Source organism: Equus caballus, chromosome 30, assembly GCF_041296265.1.
Source record: "Equus caballus isolate H_3958 breed thoroughbred chromosome 30, TB-T2T, whole genome shotgun sequence".
NCBI lineage: Eukaryota > Metazoa > Chordata > Mammalia > Perissodactyla > Equidae > Equus > Equus caballus.
The window spans coordinates 36,561,524-36,575,487 of record NC_091713.1 but is presented as its reverse complement, the minus strand read 5'-3'; positions in this window follow the sequence as shown (position 1 = coordinate 36,575,487).

Genomic DNA, 13,964 nt, shown 5'->3' with positions numbered 1-13,964 from the left:
CTGAGGACATTGATGGGAGTGTCCGGCGAGCAGCCCGGCTGGGGCTCTAGGGCACAAGGACGGTTGGAGAAGAGGCCTTGGGAGCCATTACCAGCTGAGCTCCGGGACTGGCTGAGATTCCCTGGGATGGGGGTGCCAAATGAGAAAAGGACCAAGAGGGGAAATTCTGGGAGCATCGACGGGATGGACAGAGGGCAAACTGCCTCTGAAGGTGGGCGTTACTATTGTTACTCATGCCGTGGGGTAGTCTGTTGAAATATTGATTTGTCTTTTCCCCCCTCCTGTTCACCCCTACCTTGTCTGCAGTTGGGGAGCAGAAGCTTCCTGGAAGCCTCAGCCCTGAGCCTACTGAGACTGTGCTGGGCGGGGGTCCTGAGGGGCAAGAGCAAGGACGTAGCTTTTGAGGGCCAGGAGAACAAGGTGGGGTGGACTGTGAACAAGAGAGAAACTAGTGTGTGCGCTGAGCAGCAGGACCCCCGCAGAGCCCCTGGAGGGGGCAAGGCCTCAGCAGCGACCAGAGCCGGGATGTGGGCCCAGCTTTCTCGGTTCAACAGAGTCCAGGCAGCAGGAGCCCCAGGCCACGGGACACCCCTGGGGGCTACAGCCACCAGGCTGTCGGCCTCGCCCTGCTCTCTGGGCCCCATAAGCTGTCAGGACTCTGTACGAGAAAATGGGATTTTTTGCCCTCCCAGCAGGCCCAGGACAGAATCAAGTTGATTTTAAAGAAATAAAGAAAGTGGTATGTGTGTCTTGCGAACCCAGTTGGAATGTTGAGATTTGTAGCAATCCTGTTATCTTCATGGACAGATAAGGCAACTGAAGCCTGGAGAATCTCCGTAATTGGGTTAGAACCACACCCTGGTCAGTGACTGATGTAGGACCGGAAGATCCATCTTTCTGATTCCGTAGCCCTACGGCTGTGGCTGAAAACCTTCAAATACCTAAAGGGTCAGACAGACAAAGTGAAGGAATGAAGCACGTCCGGTGTAAGAATCCTGGTATTCTGATATACGTGGAGACTCCCGCCTGGCCTTAGTGCATGCAGCTGGGGAGCGGGGAGCCGAAAGGGCATGGTGGAGACTGCGGCAAATTCGAAAACTCAGGCTCTGTCTCAAGGGGGCTGTCACCGCAAATGTCACAGCAAGAAAGCTTCTGTTTGAAAAATAAGAGATGGAAATCCCAAACTCTGTGAGAAATCTTCTGGTTGGTACACGTTTGATTATCGTCTTACAAATTGAAAGGAGTCAAACAATATGTGTCTGCGTGCCTTCAGGCTGTAGTTTGAGTTGCTGCCACGTCTCAGGAACCGGCTCGACCAGGGCCCCAAGTATCTGAAGAAGCTGGGGCTTGAGAAGCAGGTGTCCTGGGAGCAGAACGCAGAGCCCTCCCGGGGAACGGACCGGCTCAGACTGTGGGGCCGGGGGAGGAGCCATCTGGGAGAGACCACTGGGCCCCCCACCGGTTTTGTCTCCACCCCACTTTGGCAGAAGGGGGCAGGGGTTCTCCTCCATCAGGTGGGTCTTTCTGGGAGGTGGTGAGGGGTCTTGGGGAAAAGGTTCTCAGTTCTCGCTGATGAAGAGGAAGGGGAATCCGGTGGGGTCTCCGCAGCCCCCTGCCCACCCTCCCACACAGAGAGGGGCTCTCGCCCCAGCCCGCTCCCTGCCCCGTGGGAGCCGCCGGTCCTGCTGACTCGCATCCCCAGGCCCCAGGGCTCGCCTTGCTCACCCTCCCTCCCCGCCCCCTCACTCTGTGGGCTGAGGAAGAGCAGGTGGCTCTCAGTGGCCCAGACGGTGCCCCATCGATGCCCTCGGCGAGGACCTCTTTGGAAACCCCAGAATGACTCGAAGCAGGTCCTGCTTCCTCTCCTGACCGCATCCTGCAGCTCGCAGCGGGGGACAGGAGGGGCCTGTGAGCCGGCCTTGGCCTCTGTGGGCCAGATCCCTCTCGACCGGGCGCAGGCCAGGCTGCAGGCCGGTGAGTAGCTGCACGAAGTGCGTAGAACCAACTTGGGGGGTGAAGCTGGGGGTGGGGGGCGCTTCCCTGCCTCAAGGGGAGGGAAGCCCGAAACTGGGGCCAGGATGCTGCGTGCAGAGAGCTGCCTGGAGGACGGGGCAGACCCTCCTCTGGGGCTCAGACTCCCTGGGTACGTGAGACGGGAAAGGAGCCCCGTCCATGCAAGGCGCACCAGCCTCCTCCAGGCCAGCAGTCCTCAGCTGGGCTCCAAATGCAATCAGGGCCTCTCCAGAGAGCTGAGGGCCACCGTCCCCTCCTCTCTTTCTTCTTCACTTTTCCTTCGCCGTCTCTGTGTTCTCTCGTTCCTCGTCCCTTCTCTGCAGCCCCTCCATCCTGGCTGCTGGGGCCCCCATCACGTTCCAGGGGCTGCAGGATGTGTCCTGTGAGAACACTGGCCCCTGAGAGCCCCCCTCCCCTCCGCCCCCAGAGGGGCCCAGTGGCAGCTTGCCGTCCTCGGTGGGACCACCAGGAGGCAACAGTTGCCAGTGGACCAACACTCCTCCTGGTGCCCTGGCGGAAAACCCCGGAGGGCGAGAGTGATGGAGGGCGGTGTGGAGTGGCCTGCAGACCCTGGGCCAGCCTGGGACTCTTCCTTGCTTCCCAGACCCGGCTGGTGGAGGACTGGGACCCCTTCTCTCTGGAGGACAAAGCCCCCAGCCCCTGCCTGCCTGCTACGCCCTCTGGGGTCACTGTCCAGCACGCCTTGAGGCCCTGGTCTCTCTGGCTATTCCCGTTTTTGTTTCTGGAGACCCAAAGAGAATTTGGAACTTTCAGAAAAGATAGTGAATTGGGTTAAAAATAATACGACGACAAAGATCCAAGCTAAATACAGAGCAAGGAGGCAGGCGTTTGGGTCGGGCTTTCAAATAAGGCCGAGACCAGCATCCGGACAGACAGGACCCCGGGGTCCTGAGGGCAGCCGTGCTCCCAGCTCTCACCCCGCATGTGCTGAAGTCAGGTGGCACGCGGCAAAGACACCTTGTCAGCCTGGTCCCCACCCCTGCTCCTCCTGGTGGGCTGTGTGTCCTAGAGCATTCCCAGGCCCCTGGGGCAGACCCCAGGTCCTCAGGCCTCTCTTGGGGCTGCTCCTCAGGGAGGCTGAAGACTGGACAGCTGGCCGGAGAGGCCGTGGGGAGGGGCGCTCTGCTGCTCGGACCGGGGCTGGGCTTTAGAATCTATGACGGCTGCTCTTCTCAGGGCCCCGGGATAGGGGTGCCCTCGGAAATGGCACCTGACCCACCCGGGCCCTTTCCTCTCCTGACCCGGTGGGTGGGTGTTGAGTGGCTCCGGTCTGTAGTTCAGGAGAGAAGTCAGACATCGGTGTTTTGGAGTCAGACACATAAACTGGAGATGATAGGACCCACTCGTGTGGCTGTGGGGAGGACGATGGAATCATGCAGATAAAAAATTTTTCAGCATTGTGCTTTGTACATAGGAAGCACCCAATAAAATAGACTGATTTTTTGAAATTGTTTATCTGTTCATTTATTTATTTTTTTTTTGGTGAGGAAGATTAGCCCTAAGCTAACATCCACTCCCAATCCTCCTCTTTTTGCTGAGGAAGACTGGCCCTGAGCTAACACCTGTGCCCATCTTCTCTACTTTATATGTGGGACGCCCACCACAGCATGGCTTGATGCTGGGTCCACACCCGGATCCCAACCCTGGAACCCCAGGCCACCAAAGCAAAGCACACAAACTTAACTGCTACGCCACCGGGCCAGCCTAGGGACTGACTTTTTTTAAAAGATGTTTTTTCTACTTTCCTAGTCTTAAAAGAAAAAAAAAATTTTTTTTTTCTTCTTCCCCACACCCAACTCTCAGGAAAAAAAAATAATAAAATTTCTATGTGATGATTGCATCGTCAGTGGTCCAAACCTGTTAGCGGGTGACCAAGTTTCATTTCCTGTAGGTTGCAGCTCGAGGCTTCCAAAGGCCGACCCCCTCCGGGACCGGGCCTGGCCGGGGCCTCCGTGTGGGTGAACTGGAAACAGATCAGCACCTCCCGCCTCTGGCTGCGCCTACAGTGCTCAGTGATGGGAAAGGAGTGCATTCGGAAGGGAAGATGGGTTAAATTGAGGTCAAACGCTGTTTACTGAATTGAAATGGTCCCTAAAGGGGCTACGTGTGACCCCCAAAACTTTCCTGCTCGGCTCCCGTCCCTACCCCCATCATCCCCACCCGCTGCAATATCGATTTAGATCAATGCATTTTCATTTTTCCGTTCATAGATACTTGCACTAAAGTGTTCTGCGTCCTTCAATGGCTCGGAGGGCGGGCGGGCGGCTGGATGGGGCGAGGGCGGTGGGTGCTGGAAGGTGTGGTTCCTGTATCCTAACCCACGGTTGGGAACTGGGATCCCAGCGGGAACAGCTGAAGAGCAATTCATGTCACCCAAATGGCACCAGTGGTTATTTCTGGGGAGGGGACCGGCCTTGGGACGGGGGACAGAGAGGGCTTGAGTGTCATCATTTCCACGGGAACTTTTTGCTGTGAAAATGTATTCCTTATTTCTGTGCAACTTCTGTAATTAAAACAGATAGTGTAAAACCTTTTATTATGGAAACTTCCCAGCATAAATTAAAGGAGAGAGCCTAGTGTGATGAACGCCCCTTTATCGTCCCCTAGACTTAGTCATTATTAACATTTCCCTACATTTCTGTGGTTTATTTTTTCTTTAGTGAAATATTTTAAAGAATTGGTGACACATCCCTTCTAAATGTTTCCGAATCTATCTCTGGAAAAAACTGGACATTTTTCTTCTGTAACCACATCCCATAATCACAGTAACTCCTTAACACGCCACCCACGGCTGAGTCGTATCCAGAGGTCTCCAGTGGTCCCGATACTGTCTCTTATCGTTGGTCTGTTTGTATCTAGATCCGAATAAGGTCTACATGTTGCATTTGGTTCTTCTAATCTCTCGCAGACCCCCTCCCCCTGCCTCTGATTTTTTTTATCATGTCAGTGACTTGTTGAAATCAGGTCGTTGTCGCCTGAAATGTCCTACAGTCTATTTTATCTGCTTGCCTCCTCCTGTTGCCGTTTATCTTGCTCCTAACCCCCATATTTCCTGTAACCTGGAGGTGCACGGCCGAGGCTCGAATAGATTCAGGTTTATTGTTTTGGGCATGAATACCTCGCAGATGGTGCTGGGCGCCCCCTCCCCTCCTCAGGAAGCACACGAGGTCTGGAGTCTGGTTGTTCCTCTTACAGCGATGCGAAGTGGACCGTGGGTTCCGGGGGACGGCCCCAGCCTCCACGGTCAGATGCGTTTCCCCTGATCACTGGGGAGTAATCTGTGAGGTGACATATGGGCATCTTACAGGAGGCCAGCTCCCCATCGGCTCTCACCGCGTGGTTTTAGCATCCACCAAGGGTTGTTGGCTGAATCAATTGTTTTATTGCAGGTTGCAAAATGTGATTTTCTATTTCCACTAAAAATAATTCTTACTCTTAAAAAGCAATATATATATGATGCGAGCAATCACCTTCTTATTGGTAAATCTTCCAAATTCAGATTGTGAAAAGAGAAACCCCCAAAGACATCCATATGGACTTACTATATTTTCAAATAACTTCCCTATTCACACGGCACGCTGGGGGGCCCTTGGCGGGCTCTGCTCAGGGGTCTTTCCAAGACCATGACGTCTGAGCGAGCACAGGGCATGGATATGTCTCCTGGTTCAGGACCGCAGAGAAATAGGCTCTTAAATATCAGAAGGCGTTTGTTAAGTGGGCTGATCCACGGCCTGCCTTGCAGACCCGATGTGAGCGGTCCCCTCCCTGGGTCTCCCGTGGACGGGCTTGTCCACCGTCACCGATGCTGGAGCTGAGTGGCTGCATGGGGATTGTTTTGCTTTGATTGTTTAAGGTTTAATTGACGGATGTAGGCTTCTAGCCTTTTGGTGGTTGCATTTTATAAAATATTTTTAAGCAAGAAACTAGATGAGTCTCTGGAGAACAGCCTGGGCCCACAGTCATGGGACTGTGAAATGTTTGGGCTGACAGGGACAAAGAGGTCCCCGCGTCCAGCTGGGGTCTTATCGGCAGCAGCCCGACTGCCCCGCGCTGGACACGGCACCTCTGCAGAGCTGTGGCTGAGGGCGAGGCTCCCAGGGCCCCACAGGACAGTCCAGCCCAGACCAAAATGTCCTGGTCTCCTCACAGCCTTTTGCCAAAGGGACACAAATTCTCTGGAAATCAGTGGTCTACAAAAGCAACTTATTTACAGCACAGAATTCTTCATGATTTTTAGTTTCGAGAAAAATAACATTTTATCCCAAACTGAAGGTCCAAATGGCTTTAATTTCCTTCTTTTGTGCCAGCAAGCCCACATTTGCCATCTTTCCTGGGAGGGGGGATGGAGCCTCAAGCTGTCGATGGCAGTTCTGCAGGAGAACCTCAAGTCTTGGATTTCTGCGGCCCCACGGCCTTGCGCGCTAACAGGTGCCTAGTAAACACATGGTAAAAATGTGTTGGATCAATGAATTCAAGAAGAGGAATCCAAAATAGGGTAGAATTCGCTCTCACTTAACTCATATTTTTTACTGTTTATTTTACTCCCAATAATTATAGCAAAGAGAATGCTTAACACGCATCAGATAGTTCTCAGCACTTTGTGTATGAACACATCTAACTCCCTCACATTCCCTCTGCGGTATGAAGCATCGTCTCCACCGCACAGAGGAGGATTCCCAGGGGGAAGCAGGGGACTGCGTGACCCCGGGAACAGACGTGAGGAGCAGAGCTGAGACCAGAGCCTGGGTCATGCACCTGTCTGTGCCCTTAACTCCTAGGTTGTTCCGTTTCCACAGTCAGCACACTGGGTCCAAAATAATCAGAAATGAGCATTTAACTGCACTGGTGTGCCGTGAAAGTTTTGAAAGGGCTTTCGAAAGGGCGTTGTTCAAAGTCCACGGCTGCTGCCATGAGGGCGTCCCGTGTTTTGAAGGAGAGAGGAGGAGATGAGTTAGAGGAGACGGAGTCACACAGACGGCGAAGGGGAGCCTGCAGGACGGGCGAGGAGAAGGGAGTTTTGTTCAGTTTGGAACAGACGTTCAAAACCAGCCTGAACCACAGGGAAAAGATGTTCACTGCCGCTCGTTTATCAAGGCGAGAGCTCCTGAGGATGCTAACGCCTCGTGAGGCAGGACCGGGGACTCCAGATGCTTCTCCCCGGAGGGAAGCCTTCCAAGATGACCATGAGGAAACCTGGAGGGTGGCGCAGAAAATGTTCATGATATGTTCCGCCAAAAAATGCAGAGCCTCGCAAGAGGACGGCAACGTAAACTGTGACCACGGTAGAGAAGGCTTGGAAAGGCGGTGTGCAAAAATGACAATATCACAATTCGGGTGGAGGATCTTGGGTTCTTTTTTTTTTTTTTATTAAGATTATGATAGTTAACAACCTTATGAAATTACAGTTGTACATCATTATTAGTCATGTTGTAGGTACATCACTTCACCCCTAGTGCCCTCCCCCCACCCCCCCTTTCCCCTGGTAACCACCGATCAGTTCTCCTTGTCTATATGTTAACTACCACCTATGAGTGGAGTCATACAGAGTTCGTCTTTCTCTGTCTGGCTTATTTCACTCAACGTAATACCCTCAAGGTGGATCTTGGGTTCCTTTACTCTTCGTATTACATTTTCTCTCTTTTGGGGAATAATAATTTCACAAATTGAGACCTGAGAAGATTTGGGGCAATAGGCTCTGTGAAAAACAAGATTCTCTTTAAAAAGATGGAAGGAATTCGGCGAGCCTCGTGACCCCCACGATGCTGTGACTGTGCGCATGGGGTCCAGCATGGGGGCAGCCCAGGGCATGACCTGCTTGCTTCAGGGTGTTTGGGGGCCAGTGAATAGATGTATGGGAATAGAGGGGAGGGAGCGAGCAGGCACAGCCTGAGGACAGTCATTTTCAGAGCAGGATGAGCAAGATTAATCACCGTCGTCTAGCACATCGGCCCTGGGCAAACCGCAGCCTGCCCCAGACACTGGCAGCCGTTGGCTGCACCTCGGGCTCCGTTGCCCATCAGATCCTAGCCCCTCATGTTTCACTTGCCAGCTCAGACAACCCAGGCAACCGTGAGGTTGGTGGGTTTTAGCGCTGTTTCACCCCAGCCCTGACCCCTGACCTCAGCACCCCCGGGAAGGGCCCCATTCACCCTCACAATCTGATGCCCAAGCATCTTAGTGAGGGGGACCCTGACTGTATGGGGCTGGGTTCTCCAGGGAAACAGAACCAGTAGAGGAGGTAGGTCTATATCTGTATCTATGCCTATGTCTATCTATATCTCTATCTATATCAAGAAATTCATTGTAAGAAATTGGCCCACGTGGTTATGGAGGCTGGCAAGTCCCACGTCTGCCATCGGCCAGCTGGACACCAGGTGTCGACGGTGTAAGTTCTAGTCCTGGTCTGAGACTGAAGGGAGGAAACGGGCAGAGTGCCGTCTCCCTTCCTCGGCCTTTCTGTTCTGTTCCGGCCTCACTGGCCTGCATGAGGCCACCCACACTGGGGAGGGCAGTCTGCTCTACACAGTGTACCCCTCAAATGTGAATCTCACGCACAAGCACCTGTGTCCACGACACACCCAGGATAATATTTGACCAAACGGCTGGGCATCCCTCGGCCCAGTCCAGCTGACAGGTAGAATTAACCCTCACTCTGATCTTTTGAGAACAGAAGCAGGTAATTTCTATGCAGGGCCAGTAGTGGTGGCCTTGACCCCAGGGAACGCTTTGGTTTAGTACTAACTAGTGATAAACAGGGTAAGCCAGGCGCTGGTGAACTAGTGGAAGATGCAAGATGAGTTGAGCTGTGGACCAGGATGCGTGGGGTTTGCGTCCTGCCCTGTGTGCGGCCCTGGCAAGCCGAGAAAGCTCGTGGCATTTCAGTGCCCATCTGTGAAATGGGGGTCATCAGACAGGTTTTTTAGGTAAGAAGCTTTGGGCAAGTTACATAAACTTTCCAAGACTGAATTTTTAATCTGTAGAACAGGGAAAATAACATTATATATCCCATAAAGTTGTGAAGATTAGTAAGATAATATATATAAAATCTTAGCTCCATGCCTCTCCAGTGGTATGTGCTCAATAAACATGAGCTATTTTAACACCTGCTTCAGAGGGATGTCGTAATGACACATTAAATATAAAAGGTCTTTGAAATAATATAATAAGATGGTAATACTGTATTCTTTTAAACTTAGACGGATACCAAATTGGCAAATATTTTTAAAAATAATAATGCCCGATGCTGTTTGTTAAGGGGACGGTGAATGGATATTCTAGAGAGAATGTAAATTTTTCAAATTTGGCACAATGTACCAAAAGTCTTAAATTGTTCATAATGTTTGATGAATAATTTCACTTCTAGAAATTTGTCCTGAAGAAAGAATCAGAAACAGAGATAAAGATTTTTGTACAAGAATGTTCATCACAGAATTATAAGAGTGAAAACTTGAGAAAAGATTAGGGACTTGGTCAAATAGATGAGGTTACATTTCATATAATGATGTAATGTAACCTTAAGAAGATGTTTTAAAATAATATCTAACAACATGATGAAATACGGCATATTGCTACATGAAGAAAGCAGGTTACAAAACAACGTATATGATGTATATCCAACACAAAGTTACTGAAGGCCCATTTTGCGTATACACTTCTTTGGTCTCATATAGATTGACTCAAATTTAGCTGGAAAAATGATCACATCTGTATTATTATATATATAGAAAAATATTCTAAAGTATGTTTTCATGGTGGACTCATGGGTGTTTCCCATACTTTCCTGTAATTTCCATGTTTGTTTTTTTTCTTCAACAAAGAACCCACAGTATTTTAATAATCAGGGGGAAACTCTTAAAATTTTTAAGAGAGAGCCTGGATCAGGGAGTGCCCGGTGTGAGCTGGGTGCAGAATGAGTGTCACCCACAAGGGGTGGCCGGGGCAAGAGAAGACGGGCGGGAGAGACGAGGGTTTAAGATGCACTGTTTGCTCGTCTGTGACCTTGACCAAGTCTCTTCACTCCTGGGCCTCAGTTTCATCATCAATAAAATGAAGCGAATCATTCCTGCTCGCCACAGGGTCCTGAGAATGGATGAAATCACGTATATGAGCTTCTTTAACAATGTGTGATGAAAGATGTAAGTGGTCATTCCTATTACCTTAAGCAAGTGGCATCCCACCTGTGGTCCTCAGTGTCCTCCTTCTCAGCAGGGACAAAATGAGGCTTCCAGCTCTCAAGTCCTGCGACGTGAGAAAACATGAATCTTAGGCGGTGCCGACTTCCACGAGAGATGCCATCACACACTCCACAAGTACTTTGTGCCTTGGAAGATGACGAAGAGGAGGAGTGAGTTCACATTTGGCTTCCTCTTTCCCTCTCTCGGACCAAGCTCCCCGGTCTTCAGCTGAGGCCAGGGGCTCCCTGCAGCCCACTCAGCCAAGGTAGGCAGAGGTGTAGACTCGATGAGCTCCGACAAATGCCATGTCCTCACAAGGGTCCAGAGTCCTCGCTTTAGCCCCCGAGCGACATGGAGGCTGAGTCATATCACCAGGTGCGGCTCCACCAGCCCTGCCACTCTTCTGAACTCTCTGGATCACTCATCACCAGGGCCCCTGGGTTCCCACACTCTGCCCTGAGAAAGGACCCACGGGGTCGAGGGAGGTGAGAAGAAAGCCCAGAATTAGTCATAAGAATCAAATCAGAATCACACGGCCACCGTGCCGAACCTTCGCCCACATGCTGCACGGGGATGGGGACGCGGATGCGGATGGGGAGAGGGATGGGATGATGGGGGTGGGGATGGGAATTGGAATGGGGACGGGGACGGGGAGGGCCAGCCAGGCCTGGAACAAGGTAATCCTGAGGGTGGGGTCCATGGTATGTTTGTCTAACACCCCAGCTTACAAAGTACTTTCAAGAACACGATCGCCTTTGATGTCTGAGGCAGCCAAGCAGACAGTCATTTCCATCCTTCAGATGAGGAAAGGGAGGCTCCAGGAGGCTGAGAGAGACGTCCCAGGACGGGCAGCCGGCTGTGACTGAGCCGAATCAGGACTCTGGTCTGATTTTAGCTCCAGCGCATTGGCACTTTCACAGCCCTTTGTGAACTGCCCTTAAAAAAAAAAAAAAAAGCCATAGTTGGGCTGGCCCGGTGGCATAGTGGTTAAGTTCTCTGGCTTCACTTTGGCGGCCCAGGGGTTGTGGTCCCGATCCTGGGTGAGGACCTACACGCTGCTCATCAAGCCATGCTGTGGTGGCATCCCACATACAAAATAGAGGAAGACTGGCACAGGTGTTAGCTCAGCAACAATCTTCCTCAAGCAAAAAGAGGAAGATGGGCACAGATGTCAACTCAGGGCCAATCTTCCTCAAGCAAAAAGAGGAAGATGGGCACAGACGTCAACTCAGGGCCAATCTTCCTCAAGCAAAAAAAAAAAAAATGCGATAGAAAATTTCAAGAATAAAGAAATGGAGAGAAACAATCTGTAACCCCTCACTCCAACACCATCACTGTCAGAATTCATGGTGTTTCCTCCAGCCTCTCTTGTGTGCCCTTTATAAACACACAGAAAACGCAAGATCCTTCCTTTTACTCTCCATAGTCTCCCTCTTATTTCACGGGACAACGTAGTCCTGAGGACCGGTCATTCACCAGGTCGTCGCTGAGGGCCCACTGCATGCCCCGCTCTGTCCCCAGGTCTGGGGCTACAGCTTTGACTAAAGCAGACAAACTCCCGTCATGGACTGAGCTCACATCCTGATGGGGGAGACGGGGAAATAAAATAGATGGCTTTCCGGGAGTCACACCGGGAGAGAGGAGGCATCCTGTGATGCTTACAACTTGTGCTGGGAAAGAAGAGAGCGAGGACGGTTTTCATCCAAAGGACTAAGACGCAGCTAAAGCTCCGCTTCCCCAGAGCCGACCGACGCTCATGGTTCTTTCACATTCTCCAGGCTGGAAGAGCGTGGGTGTTTGTAACACCAGGAACTTTGTTACCTTTTTGTCTTTTAACTCGGTCATCACCATCTTCCACCTCTCTTTAGGCAACATCTTAAAGTGAGCCTCACATTCTGCTGTTAACAGGAGGCATTAAGCTGCCCTCGGATGCTGAGGTTTCTTCCTTTCGGTTTTAAGTCTTGAAGAAGCTCTAGGAGTCATGCATCCACCTTTTCTTATTTAGCATCATTGCCTCAGAACAGAGTGGCAGAAGGGAAATCACAGGGTCAAAGGGAACATTTTGGAGGGACAGCGTGTGACTGGTTTTTTGGGGGTTTTTTGTGAGGAAGATCAGCCCTGAGCTAACATCTGCTGCCAATTCTCCTCTTTTTGCTGAGGAAGACTGGTCTTGAGCTAACATTCGTGCCCATCTTCCTCTACTTTATATGTGGGACGCCTGCCACAGCATGGCTTGACAAGCGGTGCCATGTCTGCACCCCGGATCTGAACCACCGAACCCCGGGCCGCCAAAGCCGAATGTGCAGACTTAACCACTGCACCACCGGGCCGGCCCCCCGAGTGTGACTGTTTTGAAAGCTCCGGATATAGACTGACAAATTGCTTTCTGAAAGAATCTGCCGTTTACCCTCCCACCGGCAACATATGCAGGGTGCTCATTTAACGGGATCCTCGCTGGATCTGTGTCTCCTCTTCCCCAGGGAGAAATGGGAGCTCGCCGGTCCTCTGTCATTCCTGCCTGAGTCTAAGAGAGATTTCCCAGGGATGCCTGGCAGACTAATCGAGCTCCCGAGGCGAATGGACGGAGGGAACTTTCCCTCCACGTCGCCAGGGCTGCGGTGGGAGAGATACTGACTTTCAATAATTACTGTGGGAGGGGAGATGTAAGCCCACCTGGGCATGGGGACCCCTTCCTCCTGTCTGCCTCCAGTCGCTCAGCAAGCCAGGAGAAGCGCCCTGGCAGGTGGGCCCCTCCCAACGGCCTCCCAAAGCAGCACTGCTGGGAGCTGAGCTTTCCCCACACACGAGCCCAGAGAAGAGCCCGCCGCCCGCCCTGAGGCCTTGTGCTGTGACACACAGCAATTTCTCTTCTCAGAGAGCGAAGGGAGGCAGGAAGGGCCATCACCCCCTGCGCTCTGCGACAATAAAGTGTCTGGAATTGGTCTTGCCGGCCCCGGGGACCCACGGGCTGCAAGGCTTGCCTGTCTCGGGGTGTGTGGGAGGAACGTGCAAAGCAGGGTCAAGGCGGGCGTGATGTTCAACCTGCTCCAATCCAGCGGCCCAGATCTTGGAGAGAAACACAGGGGTGCCGGGCAGGGCCTTAGGCAGCCCGAGGGCCAAGGCCCGGGCCTCAGACCCAACCTGGTGCTGAAGTGCTGACCCCAGGGGTCACTGCCCCAAGAGGCTGCCACCTCACGATGGGGCAGGGGGCAGGGGGACCTGGCCGGAAGTGGCTCTCAGGGAGGACCACCCAGCTCCTTCCCCTGCACTGCCCGCCATTTCTGTAGGCGAATCCTCTTAGTCAAAAGCCCAAACCCTGAATTGCCAAACCCTCCAGAATCCTCAAAGGGAAAGTCAGAGAGTTCGAAAACGGATAATGCCAAACATTTGCCCTGAATGGTCTCCAAAAGGACAGGAAAAAAGGCCTCACACATATTTGAAAATCGCAGTGACACATTTCCTCTTTGAGGTGACGCCTGGCTGGCAGATGCCCTTAAATCTTTTTTTTTCCCCCTGTCTGTAACCTTCAAAATGCAAAACGTCCTTTAAAAGAATAAGAATAAACGAGTTGCCGCTTCCTGTGGGATGACTGCACCCCCGCCAGCACAGCTCACATCCCGCCATCGCCCCAAATCCTGGTCACCCTGAGGTCAACCTCAACTATGGGGTTGAGTGTTGTCTGACTGGGGTGCCCTGCGCCTCCTGACACTCATTTCACTCCCACCACCTGAGTAAAGACAGAAATCCTTGTCGGGC